Below are 13,196 nucleotides of genomic sequence, written 5' to 3' on the forward strand. Positions count from 1 at the left end.
TTATTAGTACAGCGTCTGGAAACTAATACATTGGTGCTCCAGCAGTGGGAAGAAATTTTTGAACTGACAGTCACAAAACAGAACGAGGACCGCAGACGAACGGAACCAAAAGATGCCTAAAATTCAGTTGCCTAGTTACCTAAAATCCAGCTACCTAATATTCTGCTGAAAACTGCTTAAAGAGCCTGCCTAAAATCCATCACCATTCCTCTTTTCCTAATACCCTTTCTAGCCCATCCATCCACCTAGACAGCTAGAAATAAACCTACTGTACATAGTCTTTGGTGTACTGTACCTGCTCCAACCTTAGAACCAGCAAGGGATGGAAAATAGGTTAGTGTACAATAATAATTATAGTAATGAAGTACAGGCAGCTCCATGTGTGGGACGTGGGCCAACTGGCCTACTGCAGTTATCCTCTCTTCTTATGTGGAGTTTCGTGTACCAGGTGTTTGGACTCCCTGGTGCGTCCCAGCCACCAGCACTGTAGTGAAAGACCAGTGGGTATTTGTGGGGGGAATTGTGGATGCTGTGTTGTAGGAGGAGGGGGATGAAAAGGAAGAGGAGGAGGTAGGTGAGGAAGAGGAGACAAGGGGGTGGAGTAGGAAGAGGAAGTAGGTGAGGAAGTGGAGACGAAGGGGAGGAGGAGGAGGAGGAGGAGGTAGGTGAGGAAGAGGAGACAAGGGGGAGGAGAAGGACGAGGAGGTATTGTCAGGGCAAAAATCGTATATAGTATCACCTTATACATCAGTACCAAATGTAAATGTATGATAAAAACAACTGGGAAAAAAAAGAAAACAACAGGACTACTTACCTCCCGCCATCAAGACAGGAGGTAGCCATCAGCCGAATGTCAGTGTTTTGCAGTTTATCAGCTTTTAATGTGTCGGCTAATATTATATCAGTGATCGCGACAATGAAACTTCACAAACCACAAAACTGATATCAGATAAAGAAAATACAAGTCTGCTTACCTAAAGGCAGACCAAACAGGAGGGAATCATCAGCCGACTCGGTGAAGCTGGGGTGACGTTCACCAAATGGCAGCAAGCATGGCGCAGTCATCTAAACACTTGTCAGGTTATGGTGGCTGTGCAACACATACTGTAAAGCAGTCTTTTCTAGTCAACCTGAAAAACAACAGGTTATGCAGCTGGTAAGATAAATCCCAAAGGCGTGGCCACAGACTACTCGCCTTGAATGTCACTGTCCTCCACCATCAGGCTGCCCCCTCTCTAACTCACCCACTCTTACATGCACCTCAATCGTCTCATCCTTGGCCATCCCCTACCCTCCTTCACCCCATTTCTAGTCAGTCTTATTGTCTCCACATGACCATATAAATGTAAAAGCCATAACAAAACTCAAAGCAACACCCACACCCACCAACTACTGATCTAAATATTTTACTTTGCTCTGTAATTGACGTTGATTACTTATATTTCATTCTGCTCTAACTTAACATCCATCAACTTGGGTTTAAATCAGATCAAAACTTAATTAACTTTTCGCAGTTACATCTTGCCTCGTGACATTCAAAAAAGTTGTTTGGCTGACCCTTAACGTTTCCATTACGACTGGTTCAAGTAAGACCAAAACGGGAGTTGCACTTTGAAATACACCCACGGCTTGAACTGACCTTGACAATTAAAGTGAACGAAGACAGGTAGTTATTTTTTCCCATCTCCTAAGACCATCAGAATGTTCATTCTCTTCATCCTCTACTAACAGTAGGTGCCAATACTTTGCCCCTTTCACAGGTGGGCTGTTCATCGCGGCAGGGCAGTGGATTGCCCTCCCAAGAAAACTGCTGAGCTGCAGATATGGTGAGTAGCTACACATGAAACTGGTATGCAGGTGCCTGTATTAACACCTTCAGAAATGTCTGTCTCTACCACCAATATATTTGTTACTATTTTCTTAACCATCAGGGTTGACAGTCAGTCTTACCTCCATGAATAAATATAAATATTTGTTCCCATTTTCAGGTGGGCTGTTCATCGCGGCAGAGCAGTGGATTGCTCTGCCTAGAGAACTGATTTGCCTGATATGGCGAGCAACTACACATGAAACTGGTATGTAGGTGAATGTGTTATCAGTGTTAAGTCTCTTGCCACTCTTATTTCCATGAGTAGATGTTACTTGTATTTTCCTAATCTGTCAGTATTGTGTGTGTGTGTGTGTTACCTAATTGTTCTTACATAACTATCTTTACAGGAATGAGTCAGGCTCGTACTGTCCCGTGTATTAAACCATTTTTATAATACATATCCTAATATTAATGAATAGTTTTGGCACACTTGCGGTAGTGCATTCCACTGATCAGTTGCCCTATTAGGGAAACTGAATTTTCATACGTCTTTATCGCCTCTTTATGCAGTATTTTGCAGTGTCCTCTTGCTGATGCTTCCCCTTAGGTTATATACCTTATTCATTTGGTTGTTTTCTCTTTCCCAGAGATACATTTATATAACATAATCATGTCTCCTTTTTTCCTTATCTCCTGTAGTGTTGATAGATTCAGCTTTTCTAGTCTTTCTTTGTAGCTTAGATCCCTTGAGTTTGGTACCAATCTTGTAGCTGCCCTTTGAACTTTTTCAATCTTTTCTGTGTTTTTTTAGATGATTCCATACTGCTGATGCATACTCCAGGGTTGGTCTGATGAATGATGTCGTTATCACTCTCAGCACGTCTTCATTTATATATGTGAATGCTGTTCATATTAGCAAGCAGTGTATACATGTTACATACCGTCTCACTTATGTGGTCACCCAGAGATAGTCTGTTACTGATACTCACTCCTAGGACCTTCTCCCTTAGTGATATATGTAGGGTTGATCTAACGTGTAATCCCATCACGACATCTGAAAGCTTTAGGTATTCATACAGTACTGTACGTTAGAGAGGGGGAGAGAGAAACTTCGTTTTATTATATATTCATTCTTTTCTATTTAAATATTATTATACAATGTATTAATTACTTTCAGCTTTTGATTATCTTCTGTCTATTTGTACCCGTATATGTGTACGTCCGTCTCTATCCATCTCTCTCACCGTCTGTCCATCCACCTGTCCATCCATCTATCTATTCATTCATCCATCTGTCCATCTACCTACCTACCTACCTATCCATATCCATCCACACATTTATCAGTGTATTAGTCCGACTTTTATCTTTTTATATGTCAGTCTGTCCTGTTATCTTTCTACCATTTACATCGTATGTTGATATTTGTATCTATCTGACTTGCTGCATCTACCAATCTCTTTTGACCATGTGGTGGTATCTATCTGTATCCATCTATCTACTTTACACTGTCTTTATCTGCCATTCAATTGGACCGTATGTTGGAATCAATTTTTACATATATGTCTATCTATCTATCTGCATTTATCTTTGACATTGTATCTATATGTATGTCATCTCTGGAACTGTCTCCCTTTGTCCGTATTTCCTGCTTCTATGATCTCCAGTCTTTCAAACGCAGTGAGTCCAGGCATCTCAAAATGAACAGATCTTGAATTTAGCACTCTGTTGTATTGTTGCTGTTTATTCTTGGAGGGAACGGTTATCGGGCTCCTGGCCTTTGGTTCCTTCTTCCTTGCATAAAAAAGTCTGTATGTATGTATGTACGTGTGTAATGTATCTGTGTACAATGTATGTATACTCTCCTAGTCAGTCTCATGCTACATTCGTTCCTTTAGTGATTTTTTTTTTTTTAAGGCTTATAAAATATGATAGGCTATATAGGTAGTTTTATAGGGGAGATGGAGGGTTCGTAAGACCTTTTCCGTTGTGACTATCCTGGAGAAAGTAATACAGATTTTGCCCTTGTTTCTCTACAGTTAATTCTCTCTCTCTCTCTCTCTCACATTTGTGGCCACAAGGCATCTGGCTTTAGATGGAGTTGCAACAATAGATTAACACTAGAATATGGTGCTAGTCACGAATAAGTGCTTAGAGGAAAGGATATAGTGTCTTTATCGCCATCTCTGTCTTGAATGCAGACGTAACAATAGATTAACCCTAGAATATGATGCTAGTCACGAAGTCGTGCTGTGGAAAGGATGACAGGTTGCATTTTTTTTTTTTTTTTTTTTTTTTTTTTTTACTATCTCCATCTTGAATGCCGATTTGAAACAAAGTTAACAGTAGAATATGATGCTCGTCACGAAGAAGTGCTGTCGAAAGGATATAGAGCCGTAGTATTGTCTGTGCTAGTTACAAAGAAGTGCTGTCGAAAGGATGTAGAATACTGTCTTGTTCTGCCATTGGACGTGAAAGGTGAAGGAAGCTTGCTAACACTTTCTCCCAGTCGATTTATTTTTATTCCACTGTACTATCCTGTTGTTACATAAATCCTTACATTATTGCCATACTCTGCATAAATGATGTGCAGGATATTAACCAGACATGTCCAAAAATACTCATAAATCTCTAAGATAAAGGTGCTAGGGAGCCTCCTTACCAGACGAGAATACTTTTATCTTTTTAATACAACATAGATTACATGAATAACGCAGGAATATAGTGAGGGAACCGAATCAGAAATAAATGACAAAGCAAGAGGTGCTTGTAACCTGCTAACCACACAAGAATAACCGTCCATTTAAACAATATGCTGAACATAAGTACTTGTAGATTTGAATCTATCCATAATTTATTTTCTTATGTTCAGGTCTGCCTATTTTTTCCGTATCGGTAGCGTAATGGACTGGTTCCATAATTAATTTTAAATATGAGGATAATATGTTCGTTGCCCCTATAATTATTTATCCAGTCCGTTTTCTGTAATGTGGCGGCATAATGACAATCCAACAACGTGGATATGGCTCAGTAATTTAAGTGTTTTGTTGTGAAATGATGTAATTTTGATTGTGGTTTCAAAAACTTTTTAGAAATTTTCAAAACGTTTGTGTACCTTGAATACGGTTCGTGTTGTAGCTCATGGCAGTAATGTGAAAAGTTTCATACTCATTTATATTATATTCAGCAATTTTCTAACGGTTTGAATAAATAATATAATTCCTGCAATTTAAGAGGAAATTTTTCTTAAATGTATTTCAAGACCTGTTCGTAGGACGCCATTTTGTTGCGTCAGTTTCTTTACACAGTGAGTGAATTGGATGAGGGGCAGGGAAAATCGCAAACATTCACGCCGGTAGGTCTGTTTTTGATATTTTGCGTAAATGTGGAAAATTTTGGTGATTTGTGGAATTTGTGAAGGTGGAGAGAATAGGGATAGAATGAGAGAGTGGAGGGAGGAAATGGAAGACAAGAGGTGGGTTGGGATGGGGATGATGATGGTTTGACGACGACTCATTTTCCTTTTTTTTTTTTTTTTTTTTTTTTTTCACGTGTGACGTTTAACGTATTTTGATTGAAAAAATGCCGGAAGTCACATAGGGATTAAAAAAAGGTCGAAAAAAATTGTCTAAAGTCAGATAGGGAATAAAAATAGACTAGAAAAAGTTTATTTGTGATTTTATTGTGTTTGGTTGATTTTTACCGTATGATTACTTTGACCAGATTATTGTGAACAGATTATAGATGATGAGACTATCCTCGGCATCCTACTAATGTAAAATTTATTCCAGAGAGAAGTCATGCCAGCCCCAAATGGCCTCAAAGACGCCCCAAGCCAATCCATAGTGGTGAAGCTCGTATCAGGTCGCAAGTACAGTGTTGGCTTTGTTTTACGTCGATGAATAGGGGAGAATAATGAAGGTTAGTTGTGTGTGTGTGTGTTCTTGCCTAATAGTTCATACCTAATTGTATGTTTACAGGAATGAGCCCGGCTCGTAATGTCCCGTATTTTGGACCCTTATGTATCATACGTCTTTATGAATTGTTTTGGTGCACACTATTTCATTCGGTAGTGCATTCCTCTGTTCAACTGTTCTGTTTGGGAAACTGAATTTCCTTACATCTTTATTACCCTTATTGAGTAGTTTTCTGCAGTGTCCTCTTAATGTTGCTTCCCCTTAGGTTTGTCTTTTTTTTTTTTTTTTTTTTTTTTTTGATGCATTTATATAATCATGCCTCCTCATTTCCTTCTGTAATGTTGGTATTTTCGTCTTTCTTCATAGCTTAGGCCCCTTAAACTTGGTGCCCATCTTGTAGTGGCCATTTGTACATTTTCAATCTTTTTTTTTTATTATTTATTTATTTTTTTTTTTTGAGATGCGGATTCCAGACTACTGATGTGTACGCCAGAGTAGGTATGATGAATGATGGTATTATCTTTCAGCATGTCCTCATATATATATATATATATATGCCGGTTTGTGAATGCTACCCTCATATTAGCAAGCTGTGTGTACATGTTCTCTACTTTTTCATTTATGTGGTCAGCTGATGATAGTTTGTTATTGATAATCACTCCAAAATCCTTCTTCCATTTTGATGTGTGTAAGGTTGACCTTCCTAACTCATAGTTCCAGTCTGGCCTTTTTTTTTACTTTCACCAAATTTTATTACATGGCATTTGTCCACGGTAAATTCCGTTTGCCATCTATTGTTCCATTCATGAAACTTATTTAACTCCTCTTGTAACTCAGTGCAAGAGTCTGTGTTTGTAATTTCCCTTTGTATTTTTGCATCATCATCAAACGTATTTAGGTAGCTTCCATTTCCATTGTTGCTGTCTGTCATATATACTAAAAACATAAATGGTGCCAGCACCGAGCCCTGTGGAACTCCACTTGTCACTTCTCTCCATGTTGAGTAATTCCCTTAGCACTGTTCTCATTTCCTTTTTACTGAGAAAATCTTGCATCCAGTCGTATAGATTACCTTGGATTCCTCCTTGATGGTACCATAAAAGTCTTGTGTGTGGTACAGTACTTTGTCAAATGCCTTCTTGAAATCCAAATGTATGCTGTCTACCCATCCATCTCTTTTCTGTATTATTTCTGCAACTGTATCATAGTGGCTTAATAGGTTAATAACATGATTTTCCCTTTCTAAAACCAAATTGTCTTTATCATATTGTGTTTTTCCAGGAAATTTATCCAAATTCTTCATATCAGTTTTTCTAATATGCTTGTAACGCTGGTCGGTGATACTGGTCAATAGTTAAGTGGGTTTTTAGAAAAGGGGCACAATGTTTGCTTTCTTCTAAATATCAGGTAGTTTTCCATGTCCTAAGGATTCTCTGAATATTAAATGTAATGGACTGCTTAGCTCTTTTGCACGTCCCTGTAATACCTAACACGAAATCTTGTCAGGGCCATTGGCTTTTCCATTGTCTAATTTCCTCATCTCTTCCTGGACTTCATGTTTCGTTATATGTATATTTGTTCATATGTGTGGGCGTGCTTGTTCGTTTTCATCTTTGGCAAATTCACTTTCTTAGTAAAAACTGATTGGAAATTTTTGCTTAGTACTTCACAAATATCTTCTTCATTGATACAGATTTGCCCCTCATCCATGATAGATTGTATTTTATCTTTGACTTTTGCTTTGCTTTGTATGTAGCTGTAAAACAACTTAGGCTGATAATTACTTTTAATTATAATGTCTTACCCTCAAAGTGCCTTTGAGTTTCTCTCCTTATCATTGTATAATCATTTCTTGCCTGCTTGTAGTTGTTATATGCTCTCTTGTTATTATGTCGTCTGTATCTGATCCACAGCAAATCTCTTTTCTCTTTTACATTTTTACAATCATTTTAAACTAGTTCTTTATCCTTATTTCCGTTTCTTTGTGTGTGTGTGCGCGTGCGTGCGTGCGTGTTTGCGTGTCTTCTGGCCTAACTCTCCTAGCATCTTTGCTTTCCCGCAACATTGTGAATATTCCCTCCGTCTTTTCCTTCATATTCTCAGTACTGAAGAGGGAATCGCCAACAGTTTTTTTTTTTAATTTCTCTGTAGCCATTGAAAGTCATGTGCTGGGCTGTGGCTTGGAGGTGGAAGACATGTCTTGGTGAGGCATTGGTGTGGAGCCAGGGCTGGGCACGGCAGGGTCACAGGTCTGAAGAAGGTATCAGTGGTTGATTGACGAAAGGAACGGTGATTCCGGTGATCGATGATGCGCTGCCTAGAAGTGTGCACTTCACAAGTCCCAGGGGCCCCATCTTCCGGTCACAGTCCGGGTGTTCAAGGTAGTCCAGAACGAACTCTACGTGCTCCCGGAGTGCACTCGGCTTGGGGATGGCTGGAGTAGTGGTTCGCTAGGAGTCTGCATCATCTTTGCTGCCTTCATCGGAATTTTCCAGCTGAGTACTTGTACCTGCAACTGAAGATGCGATCTCGATGTCAAACATAATCCAATACCCAGGATCGCCCTCGTCATCATCTAACCACTCACATACTTCATCCACATCCACCTCATCGCCAGCCGCATGAAGACGCGCATGGAAGTCATCCATGTCGAAACCTAGGAAGTCATGCACCACATGGGCTCCAAGAAACAGACGAGGCCAACCACTTTCCAGAGTCTTGACAGGGACTTCCCTCCATGTACTGGCCCAGTTGTAGATGGCTGACTTGAGGCTGTAGCGGCGAAAGTTTTCCACAGTCCGCTGGCCTCGTTTCCTGTCCCTCCCTGTGCTTGTCCTTGTCCTCGAGAACAACCATCACCTCGTCCAGGAACTTCCGACAGTACAGCCTCTTAGTTCCCATGATCACTCCTTGGTCCGTTGGTTGCACGAGAGCTGTAGTATTAGGTGGCAAAAACAAGCACCTAAAGCAGCCATTCTCAGCCACCAACTCCTTGTCGAATGGATGTGCAGGTGCATTGTCTAGATAAAGGAGAGCCTTTACCTGGTTGTGTGGTATTCCCAGTGTCTTCGTCTGATAATGGATGACCTCCATGACGAAGTGTTGGTGAAACTAGTCTTTGAAGATCTTGGCTGTGAACCAAGCTTTCACAGAATGGTACCAGATGATAGGAAGGACAGCCATCAATCCACAAAGGCACCGAGGCTGCTTTGAACGGCCAACAATAATGGGCTTGAGCTGGTACATGCCGTTAGCATTGGCACAACACAAAGCAAATATCTGTTGCTTGGAGATCTTGCATCCAGGTACATGCTTCTCTGTCTCCTCTACTAGGGTATTCGTGGGCAGTGAGTGATAAAATAGACCAGTTTCGTCAGCATTGTGGACTTCACCGAGAGTGAGGCCCTACCTGTCGATCAAGCCCTTCACCTTCTACCAAAACTCCTCTACTCCCTCCTCATTGGCGTCCAAAGCTTCGTCATGGGCCTTACGGTTGGTTGAGCGCAAAGAGCCACCCTTCAGATGCCTTGAAGTCTGGGGTGTCAAGTAACCTTGCAAACTTTTCAGCAGCAGGCTTCAGCTTCGTACCACACACCAGCAGCACGTTGTCGACGATACCAAATCAGCATGGGGCAGTCAACTTCTGCTAACCTGGGAGGGTATATAATCTTCCTCTGCACGTTGCTTTGGTCTTCGATGCGAAGTCTGCGAAGTCTAGGTGAGTTTATCCTGGGATTTCTTGATATCGAACTAGGTAGAGCAGGCCAGGTTGAATTCTCAGAGGATGCAGGAAGTTGACCATCCAGCGTCCACCTTGTCCAATATCTCCTTCTTCTCCAGAGTCAGAACAACTCGTTTCCTCTTGTCGGGCAGCAGAGCCATCGTCACACACACAAGTAATAGGCAGCAGGGCCTGCGGCAGGTAGGGCACCACCACAAAAGCGAACATGTGGGGAGCCATAGCGACGAGCGTGCAGTCATGATGGTAGGTAGGCGGGAAATGGGGACGATGCAGGGGTGCTCTTGTGGGTGTCGGGGGAAGTAAACACCAAGACACAGCTGCTCGTCACCACGCAGCAAATTCAAAGTAGGGGTGGATATGTCTTTTGTGTGTGTGTGTGTGTCCGAGGACCTGGGTCCAAAACGTCCGGGCGGGACTTGGGTGTCTGGGTCTTACAGGGATTACTGTATAAGTGACAAGGAAAATCGTAAGAAATAGGAAGGAACAGGGCTGACAGAAAAAGAATAAGTGAAGGAAGAAGTGGGCAGCACTACATCAGGTGGACGGATGATGGTTGCCGCCACCATCTGTTAGTGAAACACACACATCTGTTGGAAAATTCTGTACCCATTGAACTTTTTTGCATTTAACGTACACAATCTGTTACTTGGGGCTTATGATACGGACCTACCAGATAATTTCTTTTCTTGCATGTGGGGTGACTCAGCACTTTGGCTAGTCATGAAGAAGTGCTATGACAAGGATGTGAACTAAGCTGCAAAAGGATGAAATTATGGCCAAGTTAGTGTAAAATGGGTATAGTTTTCATTGCTAGTACTAGAATATGCTGTTGTACTAGTCAGGAAGAAGTGGTATGATAAGGATGTGACATTGTGGGTCAAGTTTGTGTAAAGTGGGTATAGATTGCATTTTTAGTACTAGAATATGCTATTGTACTAGCCATGCAGTGTTATTGCAAGGGTGTGATATTTTGTGCCAAGTTAGTGTAAAATGGGTATAGTTTTCATTTTTTGTACTAGAATATGCTGTTCTACAAGCCATGAAGTGCTGTGACTATCTGTCTATTGCCAAACGTCTTAATCCTGGAAGGGGCAGCCACAAACAAATCTCCCTGTTGCCCTGTCTCCTGCCATTTCACTGCCCTCCTCCCAGCTCGCACTCCCCTCTCTCATATACCTCCCCACTCCATCCTTCCATCTCATCTTCGGCCTCCCCCTCCCCATGAGGGGGTGTGAAATTATGGGCCAGGTTACTGTAAAATGGATATAGTTTGTATTTTCAGTACTAGAATGTGCTGTTGTACTGGTCGTGAAGAAGTGCTATGACAGTTGTGAAATTATGGGCCAAGTTATTGTAAAATGGGTACAGTTTATATTTTAAGTAGCTACTAGAATATGCTGTTGTACGTACTGGATTTTTGGTTTAATTTGAATCAACCTTCCCCGAATTGATCCAGTATAGAGAGGGTCTACTGCATTAACCCCTGGGGGTAGGGGGGTTTCAAGAATATTCCCCCAGTATCCCTGTTTGTTGTACGAGGGGACTGAAAGGGTTGGTGGTGGGTTAGTGCCCCACCCCGTAAAAAGAACTAACTAAACAAACGAATAAAGTGCCTCGGACCAGGACGGACCATACATTGACGACTAAATAATGGACAAAGGACATTCTGAGGGTGGGAACTTGGAATATGAGAGGAGTGAATGATGAAGTGAAAGAGAGAGAGATTGTTCAGGTGCTTGAGGATGCAAAAGTGGATATACAGTAATCCCTCCGCTATCCGACGTAATAGAGCCAAAGGTATGTCCGGATAGTGGGCACCAGCCTCCTGGACTGGTACTTATAAGCATGAAATAAATGAAAAGGAACCAAAGAATGAGGAATTAGAAGTGACTGTACCTCAGCCAGAGTACTGACATCACGTTTGTGGCTGCCTTTCTTAGGTTTTGGCAGTGGTGAAAACACTCTTGAAGCACATACAGTAATCCAGTGTTGTGCTGCATTTAATTCTTTGCACTGTGAGTTATAATTGTTTAACACTGCACATTGTTCTTAACTGCACCACTGCAGTTCTAACCGCCAGTTTAAACTGCCAATTTGCACTCCATAGTTGATCCTTTATACTCTTAAGTTCAAATTTCTTAACACTGCACAACACTGTAAATTCCTATGTGGTCTAGAGGCGAGGTATTGCAGTATATTCAATGTTTATTCACAAAAAACGAGCACGTGTGGCTTCCAGTGCGATAAGCATCTATTCACAATCGAAGTTAGGCAGTAACTGTTGATGTCGAAGAAACGGAGTTGCCAGATCGCAACAGCCACACTACCAATCTCCTCAACTTTCATTACCAAATTTAACTTTTCATCACCAAATTCGTAAAGCTAGCATTTATTCTTCACTAATTATGTACTGTATACAAGTGGAACTACATGTAATCACTCTCCTTATAATTAACAGCATGTTGATTATTTTCATGCTATGTAGGCTAGCAGATTAATCAGAGAGAGCAAACAACCCACCATCTCCATCCTGTGTATCCTCGTACATGTGAAAAATCCGTTTGGTAATGCATTATTCTTATTCATTACCAAACAAATTTTTCATTACCAAATTGGCCCACATTTGGTGAAGGGGCCATGGTGTAATGGTGCTGTTTGGCGCTGCACGGCAATTTCAAATTACTGGTGGGAAAAATTCGGATCCCCCCCCCCGGTTCCGATGGTCCAGGCACACAATGTCCAGTAAGTGGGGATGTCCGGAAAGTGGGCGTCTGGAAAGTACAGGGATTACTGTTTGTGGATTGACTGAAACTAAATGGAGAGGTGAAAGGGTGAGAGCATGGGAATATGGTTTAGGTATATGTGTGGGAGTTACATGAGAATGAGAGGGCAAGAGGGGGAGTATGTCAGATGATAAGCAAAAAGTGGGAGGAGAATATAAGAGAGTATGGAACAGTGGGTGCAAGGATTGTATGGGTGAGGATGAAAGTAGGTATACAAGCGTGGGCGATTGTATGTGTGTATGCATCGACAGAGGACCGAGTGGCAAGAGCGAAAGATGAGTTTTGGGCGAGAGTAGAAGCATGTATGGACAAATTTGAGAGGAGTGAGAGACTGCTTTTGATTGGAGACATGAATGGCAAAGTTGGGAATGTACGAGTGGATTGAGTGTTTGGTCAGTGGGGTGTGCCAGCTGAAGTAGATGGGAATGTTAGTGCTTTGGTGGACATCTGTGCTGTTAAGGGGTTGGCAATAGCCAACACCTACTGTCGGCATAAGATGATCCACCTGTACACATGGAGAGTAATGAGGAGGATGGATGGTGAACTTGTTGAACAAGAGGCAATGATAGACTACGTGTGTGTGGATGAGCGAATGAGAAGACAAGGGTTGGATGCAAGAGTGTGGAGAGGGTGGGGGAATGGAGTCTTGGACCTTCACTTAGTGATGGCCAAGGTAAAGCTGCAAAGAAAGTGGTTGAGAAGACGAAGGGGAAGACAGGAGGAAACAGTGCCTGTGAGAAGAGTGGAGAATTTGCAAGACAGTGAGAAAATGGCAGATTATAAGAGCATAGTGGAAGAAAGATTGGGAAGGTATGAGCTAGAGCAGATGGAAGGGGTGGAAGATGTATGTAAGATATTCACGGAAGAGATAGGCGCAGCGTGTGAGGTGGTTTGTGGAGTGAGGAGGAGATGCAAGGGTGTGCAAGGGACAGCATGGTGGAATGATG

The 13,196-nt window shown here is 41.7% G+C and overlaps 1 long non-coding RNA gene across 1 annotated transcript in view; it reads right to left on the bottom strand.

Annotated features, from left to right (window-relative positions):
• Positions 1 to 1,021: 1,021 nt before the first annotated feature.
• The window catches only part of LOC145403968 (uncharacterized), a 76,451-nt gene continuing 64,276 nt past the window's right edge, over positions 1,022 to 13,196 (bottom strand). Inside the window, exon 3 of the long non-coding RNA XR_013898104.1 lies at positions 1,022 to 1,130. This is a non-coding gene — a long non-coding RNA (uncharacterized LOC145403968). The remainder of the gene's footprint in view (positions 1,131 to 13,196) is intronic.

The sequence above is a fragment of the Coenobita brevimanus genome, chromosome 62 (genome assembly GCF_032717465.1).
Source record: "Coenobita brevimanus isolate Jiangsu-jjx chromosome 62, ASM3271746v2, whole genome shotgun sequence".
Lineage (NCBI taxonomy): Eukaryota > Metazoa > Arthropoda > Malacostraca > Decapoda > Coenobitidae > Coenobita > Coenobita brevimanus.